This window comes from Lepidochelys olivacea (genome assembly GCF_965140295.1).
Source record: "Lepidochelys olivacea isolate rLepOli2 genome assembly, chromosome: 2".
Lineage (NCBI taxonomy): Eukaryota > Metazoa > Chordata > Testudines > Cheloniidae > Lepidochelys > Lepidochelys olivacea.
In genome coordinates this window covers 239,167,545-239,195,540 of record NC_140412.1, presented here as the reverse complement: position 1 = coordinate 239,195,540, position 27,996 = coordinate 239,167,545, and the positions used below count along the sequence as shown (strand labels likewise).

Sequence of the window (27,996 nt, the reverse complement as noted above, 5' to 3'; positions counted from 1 at the left end):
GCATTTAAGTGTATTTTATTTGGCTAAAATAAACACAGTTAGACATAAAATGTTCTAAATAATAACAAAATATATACTAGAATGTTTTAATACTGGCAATAATATTGAATGGGCATAGAAAATGAATTACCCTCTCGTTCCTAGAGGGGACCTGCAGCAGGGACTCTGCAGCACCAGAGCAGCCAGCTGGCTGCAATCTGAGCCTTCCCCCAGCAGCGGTATCCGCTGTGCAGTTTGCCCAGCATTGGAGACATGCAGGGGCCCTGCTTGGGGAGAAGGGCCGGAGCTGCTGAGACGCAAGAGGCCTCTGGAGCTGAAGCTGCCTGATGCCCAGGTAAAGCCATTCACTTCCAGACCAGACGAGTGCCCTACCCACTAGATTATTGGCGATTACAGGGTGCGCGCTCGCTCTCTCTGGTTTTGTTGCAAATAATTTTGAAAGGTCTTGTTTTCATTTTTCATTGGAACAAAAACAAATGTCAAACCCTCCAAATTTTTCGCAAAACAGAATTCTTGTTTTCTGGCCAGACTTAGTTCTAATCGAACACTTCTGGCTTCCTTAGGCATTTATTTTATTATAGGATCAGGATATACTAAAGTTAAGCCTATTAAGGTCTAAAATAATTATGCACAAAAGGAGAAGTCTACAGCGGTACTTCAGACATCCACTTTTTAGGAAGATGGCATGTGAACCAGAAAATTGTGGGAATTGCTGCTCTAGAGCACAGTCCAGAGAGGGGTTGGCAGCTACCAGAAGTCCGGCTACTAAAATACCCGTGAAAATTACTGTCCCACACCCAGGAGGAACAGGGTGTTGCACTGCAGGCACCACAGTGGCTAGGTGGGAAAGGCAGAGCATGGGCTGAGGTTGAAATGGCAGAGCACTCATCTTTCCAGTCCAGATTCTGTCGGCAAAATATAACCAAATGCTAGTAGGCTCCATGCACTAGGTGACTTAGGCTATGTCTGTACTTCACACTGTATTAACAGCTTCTTCACTAAGCAAGGTTACATCTAATGCACAAAGGGCCTGATCCAGAGTTCACAGATTTTCAGTGGGAACCTTCCCTTTGATTCCAGAGGGTTTTGATAAGGCCCTAAATTCACTTTGTATGCTACGTTTTTTTTTAATACTCTATGGGACAAATTCTGCTTTCAGATGAGATTTCTAAAGGGAGTTGCGCATGTGTATCAGAGATCAGAATTTGCCTTGCCTCTTTAACTCAGCCTTAAGCTTCGGTGCAGTTCTGCTCAGTGGCTAGAATATTATCCCTGCATTATGTTAGTGGCAAACCTGCACCTTTTCAAAGAACTTGTGCCTACATTTTTTTCCATTTGAAAAATCATAGCTTTGCACTGGTTTTGAGTTGCACCTCTAGGGACTGTCTCTTGCTCTGTGTTTGTACAAATCCTAGCAGAATGGTGTCCTGAACTTAGTGTGGGCCTCTTGGTGTGCCATAATACAATATTTAATTATAATACTACTTGCATTGAAAATAGCTCACCTTTGAGAGTTAATGCGTTATGGGTGCTTTCATGAAGATCTTAGCTTTGTCCTTTCTTATTTTATTGTTCTACAAATAGAATGATCATTCTAACAGAAAATACGTTGCCGCTCTTTGTCGGTAGACAGACAAAACAAGGAGAAACATTTTTGTATTTCAAGTCCTGTTCGTTACAATAGAGCTTTTCATCAATATCCATGGCTGAGGCCTTGACTACTCTAGAAAGTGTTTATTGATATAGCTATGCCAGCAAACCCTCCTAATAGAGATGCAGTTTATACCAGCACAAGAGTCTCTTGCTTAGATAGCTTATACCAGTTCTTTCAACAAAATAAGTTATACCAACGAAAGGGCTTTTTTGCAGGTATAACTGCAGCTACCATGGGATGTTTGCCACTATTGCTATGTCACTTGGAGTGTGTTTTTTCACACTTCTAACTGACATAGCTATGTCAATAAACATTTTAAGTGTAGACCAGCCCTGACTAGGTCAATGGTGTTATACCACTGAACACTTCTTAGTCCTGACCAGACTCCCATTCAGTGAATAATAACCTTTATATATTCAAAGTAATTTACTAATTATATAATTACTCCTCTCACCATCTTTCTGAGATAGGTAAGAAAGAAACTGAGCACAATACAATTCAGTTAAGTCAACTGAAGTCTCCCACTGGGAGTTGCATTGAACCTTAAGTGACTTCCTAGTGCCACAGAAGTTGGTTTTTAGATTCCAGGAGTTCATTATTCCCATAACTGAATTCAGACCACACCCCACTTAATAAAGTTAGTATCCCACCTATGCACACCCCAGGCTATAGCATTGCTCACCAGCTGATCATCCTTTTTTCCGTTTTCCCTATTGCTCTGTGAGCATAGAGCATCAGACAGCATGCACGCAATCAGGAACTGCTTTGGAATCCTTCAGAACAAAAACCATTATATACATTCAATACAACCTCACCACATACCATGGGGGACATTAAAAGATTCAGATAACTATGATTTCAGATTTTAATCAAGGGAATTTTCAATGCAATTAAAGTTGGGGAATATAACCCTGTTTTGCATAATAGGAAGTTTTGGATAATCTAGGTTGTATTGTAGGACTTTTCAGCATTAAAAAAACACCAAGAGGGTGTTACCAGCAACAGACAAGTTGATACACAGCACAATCTGATTTGCATTACTCTCCCCTAACTTTGTACATATTTGCATATAGTATTGCAGAGTTATATCAGTACGTAGCAACAACCTGCTGAGCGACAAGGTTTTATGGTACTTTACTGTGGTTCTTGGAGTGTTTTTGTTAGTTAGCTGCCATTGCAGAGTTGGCGAACTTTTCATTCCAGCTTTTAGAGTACACATTTTCTGCTTTATTTTTTAGTTTTCCAGTGACAAGTGTGTTAAAAGTGCAAAGTGCAGGGGGAGGGAAGTGGTATTTGGAATCCAAAGCTTCCATCTGCACTATATTATAACACTTCTTAGGTAAGCCTGCTTTATTCCAGCAAACTACTTACCATGTTCCTTTAATTATTGGAAAAGCAATAATAATGTGTGTTTGTCAATCAAAAGCCTGAAGCAGAAACAGCCTCAGCAGAAAGCTAAACTTCAACCTTTAAGAACAAAGATGTATAGAATGAATCCGGACCGTAGATGCAATATTGCCTAGAGGATAGAGCATAGGACTGGGACTTAGACCTATGTTCCATTTCCAGCTTGACCAATGCCCTGTTGGGTGATCTTGGGCAAGTCACTTCCCTCCCTGTACCTCAGTTTCCCCATCTGCAAAATGGGGATAATGACTTCTTTTGTAAAGTGCTTTGAGATCTGCTGATGAAAAGTGCTAGGTGTCATTACTCACAGGTAACCAGTTCATCTCTGAAAGCTATGTAGCTTTTTAAAAAAAATTGCAAGGCAAAGTTACAATAAAGTATTAACACACTACATCATACATTACTTGTTCAGGATCAGGGTAATATTCAAAGAATCTAGCTTAAAAATTCTGGCTTGCCAGGTGGGAAGCTCTCTTCTGCCAAATACGCTAGAAAGGGTAACCACATTTGTAAATACCTAACCTCTTTTTGGTGCTTCTCTTGTGTACATACTTGGTGTGAAAGCTTCTCCATTACAAGAGAAGTCCATAGTTTACTGTACTGCAACTCCATAGGACGAGGGGGTCACTCATTCCAATAATATGCAATACGGAGTCTAGATGCTCACAATAAAAAAGAAATTAATTTGTCATTCTGTTTAAAATGTAGGTCCTTATTATTAGTAGGTAACTGAAACATCTTTGAAACCTATTTAATTGCTAAGGTTTTGTTGTTGTTTGTTTTTTTAATTAACCAATTTTTTTTTAAAAAAGCCCACAAAAAAAATCCATAGAAAGAAATATGTCCCTGTCTCCATGACAATGTCCAGCCTCTGGTCGTTCATCTGTGAGCTGAGTTGAAGTGTACAGTGTTTAGGATAATTTCTCAGCAGATAAGTGTGGAGATTCATATCCAAGTGGCAACGGTAAAACTAACTAGTTGAATAAAATGTAACTTTCATGTATATTTTGAGAGGAACCTATGTGTTAGGAAGCACAGCAAGAAAGTAGGCTACACTGAACAGAGGCATTGGACCAACTTCAGGAGGGGAAGTCTTGTATAGCAATTATGTTGGTTAGTTTAGTATTTATTTGTCAGATAAGGTACTAATAGGAATAGAGGTTGGGGGGAAGAGAGAGTGAATATGAACTAAAAGGGGATATGCAGCATGTTCACTTTTGCTATTATGTACAAATGCTAAATAAAGAGGATCAGAAAAGGGAAAGAGCAGAAGTGAAATGAAAATGCACGTGGAAGTGGCATTAACGCCAGTGAATCAGCATTCCTAGTGCAGGTATTTCCAGGGAATGGCTGGGAGAGATGTAAGTTACACAATCTAGCACTAAGCAGTTGCAATAAATGGTTTCCATCCTGCTTGTTACCCAGATTTTTGAAGTGTGCGCAAGGAAGGTCAGGTGACTTGTCCAAGGTCACCCAGTGAGTTCTAATCTCTCAACACGATTAGACCCTTTCTAGCTCCCAGTCCTTTCAGTTGACAGTGATACTGTGCTTCAGAAGCAATATTCAAAATGTCTGTGCACCCTGAATGATGAGAGAGGCTGGAAAGTAAAGGTGTGAAGAAGTTTGGGGTTCTGTTCCTTATTATAGAGGGTTGAGAAGTCTGACTTGCCTCTAAATCTTAAGGTTTTATTTATTTGTTTTATTTAGAGAATAGATTTATCCACACCAAGCAAAAATCAGAGAGAAAAAGATGTTATATCTATAGAAAGTAATGAGGAGAAGAGGAACGGAGCAACGAGGCCTCCAGAAGACCATATGCCTCAATGGCTTTGGGGTATTTAGGTGGGCCTTGGCCTTTTCTTTATTATTGTTTGTATGTAGCTAGCACTGTGCAATGGCTTTCTAAATTTAGTCTGAGGTCCCAGAGTCTTTCTAGCTGCTAGAAACGCTTTTGAATTCATGAGGATTTACCAGACAGAGAAAAATCAGTTGTTTTACAGTTGTACATTGCAGTGCCAACTGCGATTGGGAACCCTATAGACCTAGTGAGAGAGAGTGCCAGCTCTAACAAGCTTGCAGTCTAAATAGGCAGGACAGACAAAAGTGGGAAGAGAAACAGAAGCACAGAGAGGTGATGTAACTTGCCTATGGTCACAACAGGTCAGTGGCAGTGCTGAAGAGAAGTCATGTCTCATGCAAGCCCACTCAGTGCCCTATTCAAAAGACTACACTACTTAAAATGTACACAGTGGACAGCTGAGGCTATAATAAAAGAGGAGGGTTCCTCAGATAATGGCAGTCCACCAGGCTTACAAATATGCCTCCTTTGGCTGTGAAAACTAGCTCTTCCTCTCTGGATTTGTCAAACCCAGATCTATGCTCTTCATCACCAGCAATCTTACATCAGGACCTATTTTTTAACTTGTGGAGCTTCAGCTCAATCAGAATTCTGAGGTTTTCTCTTGTCTCTCAATCCAAAATATATTTAGCAAGGGAAATAAGAAATGGAGAAAACATGAAATAGTGACTCAGGTTCTAATCATGCCCCTTTATCTGCATATGAAGGGGACTCTGTGCATGAGTCTCCCCTCCTGCATAGAAAGTGTGGGACAGGGAAGGTCAGCTGGCCCTGTAGTAGTGTTCCCATTCTTTCCCTGAAAACCTTGTGCTGGGTTCTCCCTGTGTGGAGTTGCACTGGGGTCAGTGGAGAAGTGGGCTGGGTGGGGGGCACACAGACACGCGCACACACTTTCTTTCCACTGAGCCAGCAGACATTCCCCTAGAAATGTAGGGTTATCCTTTAAAGGAGAGTCCTGGAAGCATCGGGCTCCCATTGGCCAGGAGGTGGGAGAGGGTATGGCTGCTAGCTGGTGAGAGTACACAGGGCTTCTGACAGATGGATCTGGTCTCCTGTGGATCCCTTGGGATTCATGCACTTTGAGTTGGGTGGCCTGTTTCACAGGGTGGCAAACACCACTAAGAGAGCCTTGTAGGTGACTGGCTGCGTCTCAGGAGGGTTGATCAGCTTCTCAGAGATATTTGGAGTCTTCATCATGGTAGTGACAAAGCTCACATTTCAGGGCTGAATTTTTTTGGCCCAGAGGAAGTTACCAGCCATATCTAAGCTAAACGAACTAGGGGATTTATATTGTGGATACAGCCAAGGACACCAAATAAAGAAAACAGATTTGTTTTGATTTGTGAAGGAACATGTAAAAAGTTTTGAATTATCCAGCACAAATTGCCTTACGTAATTCCATCAAAGCCCTGCCTAGTTTTGCTTTGGACTCCAAACACATATTATGAGAGCTGCTACTTCAGGAAATGCCATTTCTACTTTGAGTGGAGGTATCAGTCATGTCAATGGTATCAGTGAGAGCAGACTCAAGACCCCCGTAGCTTGTGCATTTGGTGTATGTTTTAGGTAAATCTGCCCCAGTCTAAAGTATCCAGGTTGGCTGCTGTAAATATTTACTTATAAAAGAAAGTCCTTGTTTGTTTCTGGTGCATTTTCTTAACATTCTGAAGGTTCACGAAGCAGGGGAAACAACCTACTAAAACAACTTAAGTTGCAGAAAATAAACTTGTTCCATTTTGTATACAAGTGTTTACTGTACAAACTTTTAATGACTCAGACGTGAAATATGGTTCAGGTTTATTATGTTTTTGTTTCATTTTTTAACTCTGCTTTAGAGATCATAGGCCACATTTCAGGCTGACTTACATCCTGTCAAAGGGATTCATGGGGTGCACAATAAGATCTTGATCCTGTGAATGTCTAATTCATGCATGAGTGGGCCTGCATTAGATGGGCCCACTTGTGTGTGTTATCATTTTCAGGATGATTATCATTATCATGCCTTAAGGCACAGCATGGAATTTGGGTCCACAGGTTTATTTGGGATTGGAATTGTCACATGACTTTGACACAAAATTGTATGATTTAAAGAATCACTCTCCAACTCATGCAGCATTTTTCAGTGTACAATAATGTAATTTAAGAAATCCCTAGGAAACTGTCACTCTCCCATCATTTCCTTTCCTGTCATTGCCAATCACCAGTAAACAGAAGCTGTCCCCTTTCTTGTTAGCCGGCTTCTCCAACACAACTTTTTTCTATTGTCACATTTCAATTTGTGCCAACAAAATCGCTTCTATGATAATGGCTTGTGTTGTCAAGACACTAGATCTTGGCATTAGTGACTGAATCAAGCAGAAGATGCCTATGTACTTACAGGTATCTGCAAACTACATAATAAAAAATTAGTTTGTTTCTTGCCTAGAAATATAAGGTATGAATTCTGGTCTTCCTTACTTTTGCTGGAGCACCTATGAGAAATCTCAAGGAAGTTTAATATGAGCTCTAACTCCTTAAATTAAGGTGTGAGGGTGTTAAACCTTTAACAAAGACTTCCCTTATTCTCAAGCATTGATTCGTCATTGAGGGTAAATAGCATGTTATTAAAAAACACCAAAAGCAAAGAGTTTTCAATGGTCTGAAAGAAACCCCCCCTTTCCTTCTCAGTTGCTCAGCTTTCTTAGGGCTTGTCTACACTTGAAACACTACAGCGGCCCTGCTGAAGTGCTGCAGCTGTGCCACGGTAACATTTCAGTGTAGACAGTACCTATGCCAGAAGGAGGGGTTCTCCCATCAGCATAGGTTATCTGCCTCCCTGAGAGACAGGGTACATAGCTGGGCAGAAGAATTGTGCCATCAACCTAGCACTGTCTACAGTGGGGACTAGGTCGGCTTAACTACATCACACAGGGGTGTGGATTTTTCATACCCCTAACCAGGGTTTAAATTCTCAGAGACTATTTCCCAGAGACCCCCATATACAAACACCCATCTGGGGCTCCAATCTTCAGCTGCGGTGCAGGGGGTCTCAGGGCTTTAGACTTGAAGGAGAGGGGTGTAGGGGCTTGGTGCTTCAGCCCCGTGGTGCATGCTGGGGTTACCATGGTTTTGAAAATTATTTACTAGAGCTCCACTCCAGTGCGCTCCTGCTGAATTCAAGCCTTGTCCCTAAGTGATGTCAATGAGTCAAACTAACTTTCTAGTGAGACCAGGCCCCAGGCTATGTCTCCACTGGACAGCCTATGCCAGCATAACTATGCTGACATAGTGCCCTAGCTTAGACACAGCAGACACTGACGGGGGTGGTTCTGATGCTGTAGGAACACCACCTCCTCAAACAATCTTAATTATGCTGACAGAAGCACTCTTTTAATAACATAGTTGTATCTATACTGGGGTTTTTATCAGTATAGCTATGTCATTCAGGGGTGTGAAAGTCACCTCCAACTGACACAGGTATGCCAGTATAAATTTTAAATATAGATCACGCCTTAGATTTGGTGGGGTCATTGTTTCACTAGTTCCTTAGTCACCATAGAGTCTTCCAACCTAGACAGGACCTGAATTTCTAATGTAAAAATAAACAAATAAAAGAAAACTTAGAAAACAAAAACAAAGAAAGGAAGAGAAGGGAAAGAAAAGAGAGAGAGAGAAAGCACAAGTTCAACATTTTTCCCCCTTTGCAGGTCACCTTTCAGTAAGAAAGCTTGTATTACACACAAGTATGTTGGTGACTTATACTGTTGGGAAAAGAAATTCATGAGAACTACAAACCAGTTTCATAGGGTCTTGGTAAAATGTTGTTTAATGTTTGCCTGTGTAGCAGTGGCTCTTGAAAGCAGATGATATCTGATTTACAGTATGAATGATACGAGGGTCTGTCTTTTAAAAAATTGCAGATGTACCCACTGTGCATATAAACCCTATTTTAATGCACAGGAAAAGGTATTCGTGCACACAAAATTGGCAGTTATGCTTATACTGGTGCACAGCAGTTTCAAGCCAATTTTGCTGATGCAGCTTTGGCATGATCTTGGCAAACATTATTGGATTATTGTATTACTCTTTCCTATATAGGTGTGTTAACATAGTGAGTTAACAGAGTAAATATATAGGAAAGAGTAACACACCTGTTGTGAATGACTCAGCACTAGCATATGTAAAAGTCACAATCCAAAAATATGTCCTGGGATAAATTTAAAAGCCATTTTCATAAATGAGAAAACATAAGATCTAATAGGATACTGTACTGTTGCAAACAGGACTTCTATGTCACCACTGTATAGACTCAAAGATTAAAGTCAGAAGGGACAATTATATCACCTAAAATGACCTCATGTATATTAAATTTCACTGAGTTACCCCTGTAGTAAGCCCAATATATAATATAAATCAATTTTATACTATACTACTGTATACGTTTATATTATATAACTTCACTTTAAGGGCTACTGGCCCTTTTGTTTTGTTAAGCTACACAGAGACATGTATTAGATTCATAGTTAATCATCTAATACTTCTAACACCAGAAAAAAATTGACTAATTTGCTGATGTACTAGGTAGTCTAATAATAACAAATACCGTTTGTTCTGTTTACATATTAACTTTGTAACCATGGGTGCAGGGGAATTTTCCAGCATATAACAAAGCTAATTTTGCATATGACTTAAATTTTGCAATCAGAAAGGAATATTTTAAAGAAACCTGCAAAATCCCAATACCGTATGGTAAGACTTTACAATATTTGGTATTACAACTTGGTATTATTTTAAAATCTAGACAAATATTGAGATGCACTATCTACTACAAATCAAAGTCTGACAAAAGGAAAGTACCAAAAATACTACAAGGGACATATCATCTGGGGAAAATTTTCATCTGCCCAAATTAGTCCATGCTGAGTCTGCATTTGTGATGGCTGCCATCTTGGCTGGCATACGGGGGACTGAACTGGGAACCTCCTGATCTAAAAACATGAACATCTATAGGCTCTCTAACTAGGGACTGTAATAATACAGACCCTCTATTGATCAGCACAGAGGAAGACCTCTAACACACTCACCAGTGGGTTACATATCTGCAAACCTCAAATTGCACACGCTCGGGCTTGTGTGAGCAACTTGGACATTTGAAAAATCTATCCCATAGATCTAATATGTACATTCTAATCCCACAACAATTCAGAGCATAAAAGATCAAATACATTTAATTAATGCTTTATTTTAATGGAATTCCAGCAGGAAGGAATGTTTTTTCCACAGGAACATGGCATGAAAATGTTTCAGGGGAGATGTCATTATCAAGAATACCAAATCAGTTATTTAAGTACACGTCTTTTTCTAACTAATGTTGAAAATCAACATAAAGTGGGATGGGGATTAATGCTGCCATTTGCATACATGGGTCTACATTATACACAAATTTTGGATTTGGTGGAGGGATTGCGTGGGTTTTTTAAATATTTCAGCACCTTTCCAAAAGCAGGTCGATCATCCAAAAATGCAGCTAAGCTTTCCACTTTACAGTCATGCACGATGAATAGTCTAACGCAATGATTCTTAACTGTGAAACTGGGATCCCAGGTGAGACAACAACTTCAAATGGGATGGCTGTATCTAGTGGTCCCCCACAGGACTTAGTCCTGGGTCCAGTACTATTCAATATTTTCTTTATTTGGAAAATGGAGAGGAGAATATACTTTAAAATTGTGCAAATGACACCAAATTGGGAGGGGTTGCAAGTACTTTGGAGCACACGATTAAAATTCAAAATGACCTTGACAAATTAGAGAATTGGCCTGAAATCAACATGATGAAATTCAATAAAAGATAAGTGCAAAGTATTACACTCAGGAAGGAAAAAATCAAATGCACAACTACAAAGTGGGGAATAACTGGCTAGGTGGTAGTACTGCTGAAAAGGCACTGTGGGGTATAATGGATCACAAACTGAAGATGAGTTAACAATGTGGTCCAGTTGTGAGAAAAAGTTAATATGTATTAACAGGAGTGCTGTATGTAAGATGCAGGAGGTAATTGTCCCTTTCTACTTGGCACTGATGAGGCCTCAGCTGGAATTCTCTGGCCAGTTCTGGGCACCACGTTTTAGAAAAGATGAGTTTAAATTAGACAGTCCTGAGGAGAGCAACAAAAAAACCATAAAAGGTTTAGAAAACATGACCTATGAGGAAAAGTTTTTTAAAAATTGGCATGTTTAGTCTTGAGAAAAAATGTGGGGGGTTGGGATTTGATAACACTCTTCAAATATGTTAATAGCTGTGATAGAGTGGAGTGTGATCAATTGTTCCCCATAACAACTGGCGGTAGGAGAGAAGTAATTGGCTTAATCTGCAGCAAGGGAGATTTAGGTTAGATATAAGGGAAAACTTTTTAACTATAAGCAGAGGTGATGCATAACTGTTGATAGTGGGGGGCACAATTTAAAGGTTCTGGTGGTATGCAATGGGGTTCAGAGCAGGGCATAACAACCCTGCCAGAAATCGGGGGGGGGGGGTCACGTGACCCCATGTGCCAGTCCCTGCATTACCTCAGGGTAGGTAAGCTCTGCCATAGGCTTCCAAGGAAGGTTGTGGAATCCAGTGGTGGTTTTTAAGAACAGATTGGACAAACATCTGACAGGGATGGTCTAGGTCCTGTCACAACGCAGGGGGCTGGACTTGATGACTCTGAGGTCCCTCAAGCCCTATATTTCTATGATTCTTCCAGAGGAGACCCAAAAAAGCTCACGGAAGAAGGGTGTGGAAGGAAGAAGACTTGTTTTCATTGTTACTAGGACTAAACCAGAACCTGGTAGTGTTCATTGATTAGTCCAAACAGAACTGTAAGAATCCAGTCCTAGGATGAGTACTGCACAAGCTAATATCTATAGCAAAATGGAAGTCAATAGGGCTCTGTACAGATACAGGGGTTTGCTCCCATGTAGCTCAATGCATCACCACATCTTAAATATTATACACACAAACTCACCAAGAATACACAATTCTCTATTCGCTGAGCCCCATGTGAAAATGCCTCAGCCAAAAAAGAAAAATTAACAGGCTGCCTTGTACATTACTTTAAAATATACTTCCACCATTTTAAATATAACTTTTCAAGGAAGAGCCTCTGCCTGCTCTCTTCTTCTCACCCCCAGCTTGCATCTCATTTTTAAAAACATTCTTCGATTGGAAGGCCAACATACTGTCTCTTCTTGGGGCTATGACAAAGTAAGAGATCTGAACAAAGTCTAACAGACAAAGGTTGAGAGGGGCTAAAAAAAGTCTTTGAGCTGAGTCATGGTAGACTGGGTCAGTTATAAACATGTATAACCCGGAAGAAAGAAAAATGTCATTGGTTTACTAATTTAGCTGGATTAAATGGACTCATGCCTGATGATGATGGTTAATAACTATGGCTAAAATTTTTAAAAGCAATTTGTGATTTTGGGTGCCTCCATTTTTAATTTTCCAGCATGAGACATTTTAGAGAGTCCTACTTTCAGAAAACAGGTGCTCCATCCTTCTGAAAAATCAGATCCTTTTTTGGTCTTTCAAGATGCGCACCAAATTTGTGCTACCCAAAATCACTGATCAGTTTTGAAAATCTTGGCTTAGCATTCTTTTGGGGAATGAAGGATAAAGCAGCAGAAAGAGATCAGATCAGATACACCCTTTGACCATTCACAGTATAGTCCACAAATGAATTCTATCCATGTCAGCTGAAGGTACCGGTAATTGAAGATTTTCACAAAATGCCTACAGCAAGCATTTGGCTGACTTTCCACAGAAAGTTCACCTCTTACACAAACATTTTGGACATCTCATTTACAGAAGTACAAATTCCACAAAGAGCACAGAAATAAATGTTACATCTTAAAGAACCAAGATTAAAAAAAAACAGAACTCGTTAGCCAGAGTGGTGATTTCTCATCTGCTCACAAGTTGCTAAGAATATTTTAATCAAAAAGAAAAGAACCATCTCCCTGAGATTGCTGTCTCCTTGATAATCTTGAATGGGAGTTAAAAACTGCCTCTCAAATGCGCCCATGCTTTCAATCCAAGCAATAGTTTTGGCAGCTGTAAGCCCAGAGTGGGTCCATTTAAGATGATCAGAGGAAACAGGCTGACAGTGAGCTGATTAGAAAGCTCTTAGAGCCCCCGCCGCTGAAGAGGGAAAGGAGTATAACTTGCTTCATGTGCTGTCAGAGTGACACCCCGGAGCGCTGTTAGTTTGACTTGATATCCTTGGTGAGCTCGTGTGTATATATATATTAAAAAAGGCCATTTAAAAAGCACAAACAGAAACCACACGGCAGCCAGCCCCTTGCCAGCCTTCCTGTTCCTGTCAGCTTTTGCTTTGAAGGAATGTTTGAAGATAACAAGGGAGGAAATAATGAAACAATATGGCAAAGGCTAGCTGAATTTGAAGGGACAACTGCAAGCTGTTTCCTGACCTCAGCCTTATCTAAGGACGCCCAGAAAATAACCCTTGCTCAGTGTTCTATAAATAACTCATTATGATCAGGGTGAAGAATTTAATTTTATTTTCTCAGTCAAGCGCTGGGAAATGGGACAAACTCTCCACATGGATGAAGGCTAGTTTTATTTCTAGTTGCATGCATGGGATGATGGAGAGGAGTTCAGTACAGAGTCCTTTGAAATATTTTCACAGAGAAGCAGCATTTAAACACATTTTAAAGTACTGAAGTATGAAAATACAGGTTTGCGGTGGGAAGGGAGCGTTAGAAGGCAAGAGTCCGAAAGCCTGGTAGAGAATTTTGAATGTACAAAGCAACAGGCATTAAAACAAATTCAGCTGCAAAATAAAAATAAATAGAGAGGGAAGTTACCTTGCTGTATCCTGAGCAGCTCTTACCAGCAGAAAAGCTTTGGGCCCAAGATTTTCTTTCCAAAATGGCAGAAGACAGCTGACCTTCACTCACAGGGAAAGTGAGAGGACAGAGGGGGAAGGCTCAGATCTGGGGAGAAACGAAAAGGTACTTCATAGATTTTAAGGCCAGAAGGCACCATTATGGTCATCTGGCTTGACTTCCTGCATAACACAGGCCAAAGATTTCTGCATCAACTTCTGTTTGAGCTAGAGCATCTCTTGTCTGGGCTGCTGCCCAGCTGTCCCTTTACATACAGTAGTTTAGATTCAGACCCTGAAGCTGACAAGAAACTTCATACATCACCATAGTTTGAACAAATATTGCTCTACAGGCTACAACCAAGAGTGACTGTAGAGCTGCTAAGGACATGAGTACAAGTCAGCCACTATAGAGGTTTTCCTTTCATTCAAAGGTCTGCTGAATGGCTGATTTCAAAATTACAATTCCCCACTATTTTTGTTGGTTCTGTGTTTTTATTAAACTTTTTAACAACTTTCCATAAGTATGACCATAGATCGCAGTGAAACTTGGGCAAGAGTCCACTCTTAATAGGCATCTGCCTGCCTTAAAAGACCACCCCATGGTATCCTCAAATGTTCTGGGTACAATTCTGTTCCCCTTCATTTAGAAAACCACTCTGTGCAACAGTGGATTTTTTCTGGTCTCTTGAGTGGTCACTTAAGGCAGTTTCCACTGCAATTCATTGCTGCTATTTTTATAAAGCAAAATAATAAATAATAAAAAAATAATTAATAATATTACCAGTTCAGAAGCCTTTCACAAGCACAAAAAATCCAGTTAGGCACAACCCAGCTCAGCCTTACAATGGTATCTAAAAACCTGCCACCTTAGATAAGATTTTTCTGTAGAGTGAAATAAGTGGGAATAATACTCATAAAATCTTTGGTTGAGTTTTCCGGGGTCTGAGAGGCATCTGGGAGAATTATGGGTGGGATAGTGTATATGGTAGCCAGGCTAAGAGCAGTCCTAATTTATAGCCCCATTCTTAACCGTTAAACTTAGCCCAAAGCAGATACTGAAACAGAATTACATAAACAAGTAGAGAGCATTCCAGTTCCAGTTTAGCCATCTCAAAGCATGTGGCTAGGACAAATAAATGATTGTACATTAGCTGCTGTTCTTGAGGATTCATGATTTGGATATTGTATTTCTTTTTCTATAGTCTTTTTTTAAACAGGGGCAGTGTGAGCAAGAATACCACTTACGAAGGTTGCCTTGGGGACATTCACTTTTTTGAAAGTCATTCTGTCTTCAGTTGTATGTACAATTTTAAATAGGATACTGCAGCTGTGCCATGAAGAGGCCACATTAGATAAGGCTTAACCATTTATATATCCAGGATAAACAAGACAAATGGAGAAGAAAGGAAGGCCTTGTGGTTGAGCTACTGGGACTTGGGAGATAGGGGTTCAGCTCTTCTACACACTTCCTGTGTGACCTTGCAAAAGTCACGTTTACAAAATGGAGATAATAATACTTCTGTACATCACAGCAGTGACTGAAGTTCTCTGATTCTACAGTGAAGTGGGACATTTAATAGAAGAAGAGAGAGGGGGGGCCGAACAGGCCCTTCTCCCCAATTCAAAGCATCACAACTATGCCTTATTTCAAAGGCTTACTTTTTTCTAGTTTGGCTGGTTTTACAAATATCACAGCTTTGTGGGTGAACTGTCCTTTGCTTGCTTTCTCATATATGTGAAATATTGTGTATCATGTAGTCAGCCCAGTAGTCAGAGGTGACACTCTAACTGTTTTATTTTCCAGTCTGTCTGAAAATCATGTCCATAGTTATAGTCACTTTCTCCAACATGTGATGAACAACGTATTGTCAAGGAACTGTGTACATTTAGGGTATGTCTGCACAGCACAAGCTGTGCATGGGCTAGCCTTTGTGTGACTCCAGCTAGTGCAAGAAACAATAGTAGTAAAGACAATGTAATGCAGGCTTCAGCATTAGTGGCATGAGGATGTACTCGGAAAAGTTACTCTGAAGATGTTGTTTTCCATTAGTTGCCACATATGATTAATAAACAGGTTTTAATGTTACCATAACAGAGTTCTGTTGAAAGATCTTCCAGGTTTTAAACACAGATCCTGGAAGAAGTCAGGAAGAAGGAGAATACTTCATCAATATAGATGGACACATTTTTGTGGAGGGACCTGACCAGTTTCTCATAAACCATTAGTGGAATACTGGAATAGTATTAGTATAGTATAGAATAGTAATAGTGGAATAGTCAATACTGGAATTTTCTCAGTATTCCCAATGAATTTATATGCCTGTATTGACTTCCCATAAAATGCTGTGGGGTGTCTGATCTCAGGGTAAATTTCCTTATAAAAAAAGAATCAAATAACAGAAGTCAGGCGGAATGCTTCAGAATACAACATGTAGCTAGTCAGAGATTGGCCAAGCTTTGAGGTTCTGTGCCAGAGACTGTAGACTTGGTTTGATCAGTCACGTGGTTAAAACATAGAGCAGAGCTTCTCCATTTGGGTAGGTCAAATCAGATAGAATCATAGAATCATAGAATATCAGGGTTGGAAGGGACCCCAGAAGGTCATCTAGTCCAACCCCCTGCTCGAAGCAGGACCAATTCCCAGTTAAATCATCCCAGCCAGGCCTTTGTCAAGCCTGACCTTAAAAACCTCTAAGGAAGGAGATTCTACCACCTCCCTAGGTAACGCATTCCAGTGTTTCACCACCCTCTTAGTGAAAAAGTTTTTCCTAATATCCAATCTAAACCTCCCCCACTGCAACTTGAGACCATTACTCCTCGTTCTGTCATCTGCTACCATTGAGAACAGTCTAGAGCCATCCTCTTTGGAACCCCCTTTCAGGTAGTTGAAAGCAGCTATCAAATCCCCCCTCATTCTTCTCTTCTGCAGGCTAAACAATCCCAGCTCCCTCAGCCTCTCCTCATAAGTCATGTGTTCCAGACCCCTAATCATTTTTGTTGCCCTTCGCTGGACTCTCTCCAATTTATCCACATCCTTCTTGAAGTGTGGGGCCCAAAACTGGACACAGTACTCCAGATGAGGCCTCACCAATGTCGAATAGAGGGGAATGATCACGTCCCTCGATCTGCTCGCTATGCCCCTACTTATACATCCCAAAATGCCATTGGCCTTCTTGGCAACAAGGGCACACTGCTGACTCATATCCAGCTTCTCGTCCACTGTCACCCCTAGGTCCTTTTCCGCAGAACTGCTGCCTAGCCATTCGGTCCCTAGTCTGTAGCTGTGCATTGGGTTCTTCCATCCTATGCATTGGGTTCTTCCGTCCTAACACCGGTTAGGACCTAACACCTAACAGATATGTAACACCGATTGTCTTATGTGACTGGTGAAAAAGTTCTATAAAAATGACTAAGACAAAAAGGATGCATCCGATGAAGTGAGCTGTAGCTCACGAAAGCTTATGCTCAAATAAATTGGTTGGTCTCTAAGGTGCCACCAGTACTCCTTTTATTTTTGCGAATACAGACTAACACGGCTGCTACTCTGAAATAAGACAAAAAGGAAGGATGCTGTCTTAAGAGCCATTACATAACTAAAGCACCAGACTCCTTTGTAATATGCAACCAAAGTTCTTAAACCAGAAACCCATTTAATATTGGTTTCTTGAGCCAGTTTAACTAGCTCAAGGGGAGTGCCACAGGGTTCTCTAATCACCACTAGGCACCTCCTTAGGGCTGCATCTGAGGAATAGCTCCACCCAAACTGACACCCCCTCCAGTCTCTTGTTTATGCATGGCCTCTTTCACACTCCAAGAGTTGCAGTGCTTCCTCTTTGTGACTTGGTCCTCTGGCCAGGTCACTGTACAGTCTTCCCCTTCTGGGGTAACAGAGTCTCACTGAACCAGCTGTCTGGGTGCCATTCCAGGCAGTCTTCCAACTCAGGAATGTGCCACTTTCCCAATGGCTGGTAAGGGAACCTGGGCCTGCCCACTATTCTGCGTTCCAGCCCAGGGACCCTACAATCAGCAGCCAATGTCTGCATCATCTCAACCCTTGCTGCTGCTTCCCTGGGCTTCTTCCTGATTCACCCTCTTTAGGCTTTCTCCACCACCCCTCAGAATAAACTCTCTCCCTCAGGGTCAGGATCCCAGAGCTTGGGCTCCTCAGGGGTTTCCTACTTCTCTCCTCACTAGGCCCAGAGACTGATTGCAGAACTCAACACTACAGCACCTTCTGTTCTCAGTTTCTGGCTTTATACAAGCCCCTGCCTACTGCCTATTTGGGCTCTATCTTCAATTAGTGCTTGTCAGTCAAGCCTAAATCTTCCCCCTTGTGCAACCTCCCAGGTTAATTAGCCCTTTCTGAGCCATATTAACACCTTCAGGGGTGATTTGGGGTGAACACCCCATCACAGGCAGTCTTAACAAATTCTGTAAAAGTGGAAAGGAATTTAAATATTTGATACTTCATTGGATCTTACCAAAGTCCCAACTTCCCAGTCAGCACATATGTCCAGACTTTCATATTTTAAAATATATGAGTTTAGCTGAAGGTATACCAAAGTCTGGCCATGATGAGGTTGAAGCTAGCACAAGTGATAACCACATGAGAGAGATGTGAGTGACACTAAATATAAATAAACGTCCAGGTATTTTTAACTCATGTCTATTGCTGTAATTCCTCCAAATGGAGGAATGATGGGCCCAGTTATACAAACTCTTACTTATTCAATCCTATAAACTTAAATGAGAAATAGGCAGCACTTGCTTAAAGGTTTTCCCAGGTGGGGCCCAAAGATATTAAACCTTAAATCAGCCTGAAAAGCCATGTAATTAAAGGGCCTGATTCTCTTCCCTCTTACAGACTGATGTCAATGGAACTCTTACAGATTCACACCAGTGTACGTGAGAAGAGTTTCAGGCCACAGTTGTGTAACTATGCTACATGCTTCCTGAATTATCCCAACAGGCAGAGAAAGAGAACCAACTATGTATCAGGCCTTGCTATTGTCTGAAATGTTGCTGTTTATTCATGAAATGTAAATAAAAACACTATAAAAATCTCCCCTGATGTCTGAATAAATTATTCAGCAATAATAGTGAAGCAAGACACTGAACATTTTCAATCTACAGCTGAAAAAGGATTGGATTTTTTTCCTAAAAGGCCCACAGGCTACCCAGCTCTTAGAAACAAGAGGATAATACTGCAAAGTGAAAAATACTGCAAAGTGTACTTGTAGGAAGTAGGTAGAATATTGTTTGCTAAATGTTATTGGTTTGTGGAAATCAGAAGGCAAAATCTATTACAGAAAGCACTAAACTGGTGATGAGCAAAGCTCAAAAGGTTTGGTTTGAATACTTTACCCAACATTATCTGAACAAGCCTCCCAGGTCCTGAGCCAGCAGTCTCTCAAAGGCAGACACTTATGAGATTCACAGGACTTCCTGCTTCTGGCTGGGTTGGAAACACTGAAAGGGAACTTCTCTCATCATTTTTGGTACATCTACTTCCGCTCCTAGTAGAAACTAGAAAGCGCAGTGGTCATCAACAACCCATAGGACCCTCACTGTGGAGGAACTACACATTGTGTAATCGCCTGAAAGTCCCAATTATTTTTATATTGGTATATATTTTATTAATAATAATAATAATTTATTTGTATGATGGCAGCACCTAAGAGCCCTACTCATGCACCAGGGTCCCAATGTGCTAGGTGCTGTACAAACAGAACAAAAAGACAGTCCCTGCCAGGAGAGCTTACAATTAATATAAAAGATGAGGGAATGGCTACCACCAATCTCTGAAGACTCGTCAGGTAGTAGAAGCTTGTAGGTGGCTATTAATGGCCTTCCCTGCAAAGAAGGAAACAATAAGTTGGGTTGGTCCTGGTGGTTAGTGGAAGGGGTGGGTGATGGAGCCCCTGTTCTGCATGGCAAGAGATGCCCATGGAGGTTTGGCTTAGCAGTTTCAAACCTAGGCATGAATCGGAAGGGGCTGGTTTGCAAACCCAACCATAACAAGTGCTAGTGAGAAATGGACATGCAGAATTCACATAGGATTCTAAATACAGAACCAGGTCTCATCATCGCGGATAAGAGATTTAGGGTATGTTCACACTCAAAATGCTAGAGTGACACTGTAGCACTTCAATATAGACACAACCTACATCAAGGGCAGGGGTTCTCCCATTGGCATAGGTAATCAACTTCCCTGATAGGCGGTAGATAGGTTGATGGAAGAATATTTCCATCAACGTAGCACTGTCTACACTGAGGGATAGGTTGGTTTAGCTACATCTTTCAGGGATGGATGTTTTTCACACTCCTGAGAGACGTAGCTATACCGATTAAGTTTCTACTGTAGACCAGCCCTTAATTAGAAAAGTAGGAAATGTGTGTTCAATGGCACCCGCAACTTTCTTGTTTGCCTGATGTTACAACACCACCAGACAAAAAGTGGCTTGTGTTTTATGAGCCACCCTCATTTAAAACATCCAGAAACCTGAGAAACGGGCTGCTTCCAGAATGGTAAAAAAGGAGAGGCAGAGTGGTAGACAGGAGGCACTGTCTCGGACATGGAGTCTAAAGATTTTTTTTTAAAGAGGCATTGAATATACATTTAGTAACAAGCAAAAGAAAATCATTCATTCACCAACTTTTTATGGTGAAAATTACTTCAAGATTTATTCCATGTCAGTGTGCAGAGCGTACTCCTGATATAAACTTTCACAGCAACACACACACACACAGAGGATCGAGAGGACATGCAGCTGGATGCATTCCAACAGTGGCACTAAATAACTTATGAAAATGATTAGCTATGTTTTAGCTGGAACTAAAACTAAATCTGGAGGTGAAAAGACAATCAACAAAGCCACAATGTTGAGACTCCTGAAATAGAAAACATCTGTCTCTAGAGGAAGCATTGGCTGGCCTTATACTTTGAGGTAGTGTGAAGAAGCAAATACTCCAACTCAAATTCTCAGTAGAAGTTCAGAATTAATGAGCATAGGGAGAGATACTCATCTAAATAGGCAGGTTAGCAGTGGTGCATGCAGGAGGACTTCCCCATATCTCGTTTAAAACAATAATCGCCCCTTCTTTGGTGCTGGTCTTAAGTCCTCATCAAGTCAATATAGGATGCACTTTGTCCCACATGTCAACAATTATCATGCAAAGCATCATACACTGTGGCACAAATGTATGATTTTTATATTGTGCAGCACAAGCATAATATTGTGGGGTGCTCTGCTATACAAGTAAATGTTGGCTTGTATTTTTCGTACTGTTGTTCTTTATTTCTGTGTAGCATAGCAAATAACCATAAGTGCAGGAGAGTGGATGACCCAAGATGTGAGAAGAATCATGCTTGCACTGTTGGAATGATGTAAACAAAGTCCTAGTATGCAGTATGGGAAAGTGTTTTTGGTATTTGGTTGCGGTGACTCTTAAGGGCTTGGGAGGAATCAATATGGTTCCAGCTAGACTGGCAAAGAAATCTGGTCAGCAATGAATGACTCTTTAGTACTGTATATTGTGACCAGCTGGAGAAACTGTTCAGCTGAAATTCACAAGGTTTGGATGGCTCTCAGTTAAGATTTAAACATTTCCAAGTCTAGTTAAAGTTCTAAAAATATAAAATACAGAAAAATCATAAAACATAGACAAAGCGACCAGGGGAATATGCTATAGAACACACAAACACAAAGCCTGAGCAGAAGGAATGAAGAAATTTGTGAGTGTTACTTTTGACTGTATATTTTATTGTCAAGACAGGATACCACACAGGCATGCTACAAAAATCAAAGCTGAATGATACTACTAGCAAAGTCCTCTAAATTTTAAGAGAGTTTTGCAAGATACACAAACACAAGAATGACAAGCCTTGTACACACTGCAATCCTGGCCTAACTTAAGACTAAAAAGACAATTACCATATAAAGATACACATCACAAAAGAACTTCGAGATAACGAAGTGAAGTAGAGTATTGTAGGATCCCATGACTTCATTCATTTCTGAATTCAAGAACCAAATTCTGTCCATATAGTCACATAACTCAATGGGAGCTGTACATAATTATCTGAGGGCAGAAACTGTCCCATAATGCACAAGAAAATTGTGCTTTTTAAAGCCAGTAATTGTTTCCTATGGTTTCATAGAGCTGTGCCGATTAAGAAGAGCTTCTTATGTTATAATAGAGGGTCACGGAAACCATAGTAAAGGAGAAAAATGCAGGAAGATTACATGTTGTGAGAAGACTCAGAGGCAGTAAAGACGAACATTAAAAGAAAAACTGAATACAGATCTAGAATTTCTAAATTACCGTTAGCCCAAATGTCTGGCTTACCACTGAAATAGTGTAATTATAAAGCTGGCATAAAACAGGCCATGGATCTAGTTACTAATTTCTTAGTAGCAATAGCAGCAAAACAGTTTCTGCCAGTAGCGGGTCTCTTGACAAAAACCTTGTGTCTTACACATGATGTGACCTATAGGGAAAACTGTTTTTAATCAGGCAAATCTATAAATGGCATGCAGTTGTGGTTTCTCGTCTCAGATGTCAAAAGGAACTGAGAAGAAAGTGGGGGATGAAATCTTCAGTGTAATTTTTGTTTTAAAAACTTAACTTTGTCTTTAAAAACCCGTGTATTTCGAATGCAATTTTTGAGTTACCTTTGTTAACTAGTTTAATTACAACCGTAGTATCTCAGAAATATGCATGAAAAGCTTCCCAGTAGACTTATGTTAGCCCCAATTACGTTTTGAGTCCAAATGAAGGGTTTTTTTTCATCGTGGTAAGCCAGTCACTAAGGACTTCATACTCCAAAATACTTAACACTCCAATTCACACCAGCAAAGTACATAAACACACATTTACCTTTAAGCACATGAATATGATCCCACTGAAGTCACAGGACTATTCTCCAAGTTAAGCGTGTGCTTAAGTGCGTTGCTGGATCTGCCCACAGTGCTCACAACCATGGAGCATCAAGCCCTAAATAATCTTAAACTGAAGGTGTTTGTCATTTTTATTCCAGAGTAACAGCCGTGTTAGTCTGTATTCGCAAAAAGAAAAGGAGTACTTGTGGCACCTTAGAGACTAACCAATTTATTAGAGCATAAGCTCTAATTGGTTAGTCTCTAAGGTGCCACAAGTACTCCTTTTCATTTTTATTCGTGACTATCGCAGTGAATGCGCTAGCATCACTGAATTATCATCTAGGAATCTGGAAGCATGTGCCTATTGAGTAGAGCTGGTCAAAAAGTTTCGGTGCAAACCATTTTGGGATGTAAAACTGGATTTTTGACAAAACTAACTTTTTTGCCAGCTGTTCTGGCTTTCAACAGGGAAATTTGCATTTTTGATGAAAAACTGAAAACCCCAACATTGAAAAATTTTTGCTAAAACCCAAACATTTTTTGGCCAAAAATTTTCAATTTTTGGATGAAAAGTTGACATTTTCCACAGAATAAAACCCAATTCTCCAAGCAGCCCTGCTTCTGAACAATGTTCACTCCCTGAGGCAGCACATGATATTCCGATTTGAATGACCAAAACGTATTCCTACTGATATGAAACAACTGGCCTTAACTTTATAGCACTTTCAAATCTTCAACCTCTGCTTAAGATTTTAAATGCAGAAAACATGTGCTTTGTTTCTTCATAAATATTCCATCTGTCTATCCTAGATATATCTAAAGCACCTATCACCATGATATCTAAGGGCTGCTACAGTATTTAAATGTATGTTACATGTGGTTCATAGCCTGTCTGAAAGTCATCAAAAGTTGGGTGCAGAAGCAGGTCCCAGGGTAGCCAGTTTAGAGCCTTCAGGATGACTGTTGCAGTATAAAAATATTGTGAAATCTCACTTTTAAGTTCTTTTCAATATACAGCGACTATGTATAGTAATGAAGTCCATTGTAAATAGGCATTTTAAAGCACACACCTCGCAGTACTGAGAGTATTTATGGGCTCCCAGATTTCCTGCTAATGGTTTCCTGAGTAAAATTGCTACTTGTCATTGCAAGGGGGGAAAATGGTTGAGAGGGGACACACAAAGCTGGTAGCTAATTATTTTAAAAAACAAACAGAAACCTGCAAACTGAAGGAATACGTGGGTCTGTAAAAAAATTTATTAGCCACAAAGAGGTCAGAGTGACTTGTGCTTATAAAAACAGTTAAAAATACCATTCTGCTAGTCAGTGGAAAATGATGACCATTCCCTCCACTCAAGAGTGATCAAAGTGGAGAACGTTCTCTCCATAAATGTAGGTGTAACAGTTGCACAGATTATCTTGCAATGTGGTGTGATTTTCACGAGCAAGTGCAGCATGAAAACATAGCTAGGTTGGGACCAAGTATGGTGTGTATGGAACCTCACAATAACCCTTCAACTAGACACAAAAAGGTTATACCGAATAGTTAGTTGATTGCTGGGTTGTTATTTTGATTCTCTTTTGTATCATTGATCCCTTCTGAATTGCTACAATCCCTTAGGGACACATTCTGCCATATTTGTTTGTGTTGACTGGAAATTTACCGTTCAACTAGTCCCACTGGGTAAATTACTACTCAGCATGAGTTTGGGTGCCAGTGGACTCATTAGGACTACTTTGCAGAGTAAGGCATAATCTGGCACTGAATAGGTTTCTCCTGCATGACAATTTCTTCCCTCTTTTCTCCTTATGAGCTATTTTCTCAAAGCTGCAGTTTGTATAGGGCAGATATGTTTTCACCTCAGTTCCCTTCCTATTTTCCAGCCAAGTGTTTAATTCATGTGGTCAGAAAGACTAGAGCTGGTCAAAATATTTCAAACTAACAACTTTTTCAACAAAAAATTACCTTTTTTCTAAAAAAAAAAAAAAAATGTTCATGCAAAACTGTTGAATTTTTTTCTGTTAAAAATTGTGTACCTTTTTAAACAATATTTTATCAAAATTATTAAAAACATTTTCAATAAAAAAGTCCCAAAATGGATCCACTTTAGCAACTTCATTTTATTTTTAAACATAAACAGATTTTCTAAAGCGCGGCATAATAGTGCTTATCGATTTATTTGCTGTTATCTTTGAAATACACCAGTAAAAATAATCAGGCTCTAGAAATATTCTCTGTCAGGGCTGGAGAGAGGAGGGAGTTAAGTCCACCAAAAATAATGTTTGTTTCCACAGGCCTCAGCCTTTTATAACTTACACTCAATCTTCCTACTCCAATTATTATGTACATAAATTATAAGGTGAGCTAAAATATTTAGCTTTTCTTCTTTTTTTTTTTTTAAGAACAAGATGCTGGAGTTAGCTTACACTGAAAAATAAATTGTATCAATTATAGCTTTCTACTGGGTCTTGTTATTTTGACTTTTTTGACTCACTTTGCACTCAGATATATAAATTAGCAGCAGTCTATACAATGCACAACTGTATTTGTTCATGAGGAATGCCTTGGTTCTTTTGACTTTTTCCTTTCCACTTCCTAATGGTTTACAAGTAGAAGTATAACTTGAAAAATTACCTAACTTATACTGTGTTTAATGAGTACATACAAATCTTATCAGTTGATTACTTAACCTTTGTGGATAGGTTAAATATTTTCTATGGTGTTCAAATAAATATGATATTTGGTTTCAGGAGAAAAAATAATGAAAAGGAAGTTGTTTTAAAACTGAAATCACTGCTTTTCTTTTCACTTATTTTATCTGCATTTTTTTAAAAATGATCAAAGAAAAAATTTGCATAGCACATCTAAAATGTTAAAAGACAAATTAAGTATGAAAATATTCATTCTGCTGTAAATTTTTCTGGGGTGGAGGTTGCATACCTTCTGAAATCGAATTTGAGAATTTACCATCTGATGCAACTACAGAAAGTAACCTACAGTAGGCAATGATGAAGACAAAGTTCCATCCTCCCTTATAACAAATTTAATAAATGGAAAACAAGATTCATTATTTATCTAGATTTAAATAATAAGACACCTATACAAATACTCTAGTCACTCATTGCAACATAATATACCCAGCAGCAGGGAGGGTCTTTCTAGGTGGTGCCTCTGGGGCAGTCCCCACTGTAGAAAAGAGGCAGGGCCCGGATGAAATGTAGTTGTGAATGAATATAGATGACGTGACCATGTCCAGCCCCACCCTCCAATCTGGCTAGCACAAATGCTGCCCTCTGCAGTGGTTGCTGGCTGGCAGAGTGGACCCACACATTCTTGTTCAGGGAATGATGCAGCAAAGCAAGCCTCACAGTGTACCATCTCCAGTCTGTCCTGTGGAATCCTGCCCTGGCCAGCAGGATCCCTGTGGCACCTCGCACACAGAGTCGTATCCCTGCACCCCATCATCCCAATGGCCAGGGCAGATTTGGCCATTTACTGTGTACTTCTTTTTTCCCTCTAATAAAGAGTTTCTTATTTGACAGAAGGGCTCCCTGCCCCTGCCTCTAGACACACAATGCAAACTTCCAGCATTGCCAACTCTTGTGATTTTTATTAAGACTATTGATTTTTGGGGTGGTTTTTGACTAGGGTTCCAAGTTTTTATTCACACAAAACCGAACACCATTGCCCTGCCCCCACCCCTGCTCACTCCATCTCCTCCCCCACCCCGTCACTCACTCTCCACCATCCTCACTCACTCACTCATTTTCACCAGGCTGGCTCAGAGAGTTGAGGTGTGAGATGGTGAGGGCTCTGGCTGGGGGTGTGGGCTCTGGTGTGGGGCCGGAAATGAGGGATTTCGGGGGCAGGAGGGAGCTCTGAGCTGGGGGGGGGTTGGAGGGTGGGAGGGGGATCAGGGCTGGGGCAGAGGAGAGGGTCAGGAGTACAGGCTTTGGGCAGCACTTACCTCAGGCAGCTCCCAGAAGCAGCGGCATGTCCCCCCAATCCCAGGCACCACCCCTGCAGCTTCCATTGGCCTTGGTTCCTGGCCAATGGGAGCTGTGGAGCCAGCGCTTGGGGCGGGGGGGGGGCAGTGCACGGAGCCCCCTGGCTGCCCCGAAGGCTAGGAGCTGGAGGGGGGATATGACGCTGCTTCGGGGAGCCACACAGAGCCATGGCAGGCAGGGAGCCTGCCTTAGCCCCGCTGTGTCACCAACCAGACTTTTAATGGCCTGGTCAGCAGAGCTGACCGGAGCTGCCAGGGTCCCTTTTTGACTGGGCGTTCCAGTCACAAACCAGACACCTGGCAACCCTATTTTTGACCCTTCTCATAGAAACATGATGAAAGGCTACCATCTAACAAATTTTCCCTTATTTGAAATGGTCAACATCTCCCATTACTGTCAATAGGCTGCCATTTCCCTACAGTTTATTGGCATGTGGAAGTGAGAATGCCCTTAATAAAGTTGGCTGCCACCCCTCACTGTTTTCAATTTGATTTAAGCTAGCCTATAGGCAAAATGGCTGCCACTGTATGTTTCAGGGGGCTGGACAGGACATAGGGAGTGTGAGGAGCAGAAGAGACAATGTGAAGGTGGATGGGGAGAGTGACGGGAACAGGAGGCATATTTAGAGTGACAGGGGATTGGGGTGCTGGGGAGGTGGGGGGGACAAGGAGGAGTGGGGGTCCAGAGCAGCAGGAGGGGAGTGCTGCCCAGTCTCGGTCAGAGAGAGTGGGTAGGGTGAGGTAGAGCAAGGTTCAAGGAAATGTTGCTTCTTGCAAAAGTTTAAACCAATTCCATATTGTGTTTGCTGTGACACCGCTGCTTTTATGGATGATTGCTATATGTTTAAAAGTTCTTTAGTACGTATAGTCATAACTCATCACCCTAAAAAGGAATATAAATTCTATGTGCGAGTGTGAAGCATGATGCATTAATTAGGTCAGTGGTTCTCAAACTATTTACCATCCAGCCGTTCTTTTAAAAGGAAATAAACTAGGAGGGGAGAGAGTCAAGCCGGTAACAGGAAATGGATGGCAGTTATCCTCACCTTATCATAGCAGTGAGGAAAGTGAAGTCTCCATCTCAGCAGTCAGGCAACGGGACATATTTCTGTATGCATCAAAGGCTGACTTTTCAACCTACAATTATCTCATACATACTTGCAGAGGAGTATAAGGGAGTTAAACAGTCAAAAAACTAAAAGCCACATGATCTTATGGTTTTAAAATCTCATTATTTTGTGATTTTAGGGGTGGGAGGAAGAGGACTGACTTATGACTTTTGGTTGATATCTTGAGATTAACAATACTGAACTCCCT

At 40.7% G+C, this 27,996-nt stretch overlaps 2 long non-coding RNA genes across 3 annotated transcripts in view; one reads left to right on the top strand and one right to left on the bottom strand.

Moving 5' to 3' along the window:
• The window catches only part of LOC311516134, an 84,223-nt gene that overhangs the window by 40,272 nt on the left and 15,955 nt on the right, over positions 1-27,996 (bottom strand). For both annotated transcript variants that reach the window (XR_014710337.1, XR_014710338.1), the window contains exon 2: positions 13,768-13,896. This is a non-coding gene — a long non-coding RNA (uncharacterized lncRNA). The remainder of the gene's footprint in view (positions 1-13,767; positions 13,897-27,996) is intronic.
• LOC311516136 lies at positions 205-18,853 on the top strand. The gene is made up of 2 exons (XR_014710345.1): positions 205-334; positions 18,655-18,853. It is a non-coding gene; the product is annotated as an uncharacterized lncRNA (long non-coding RNA).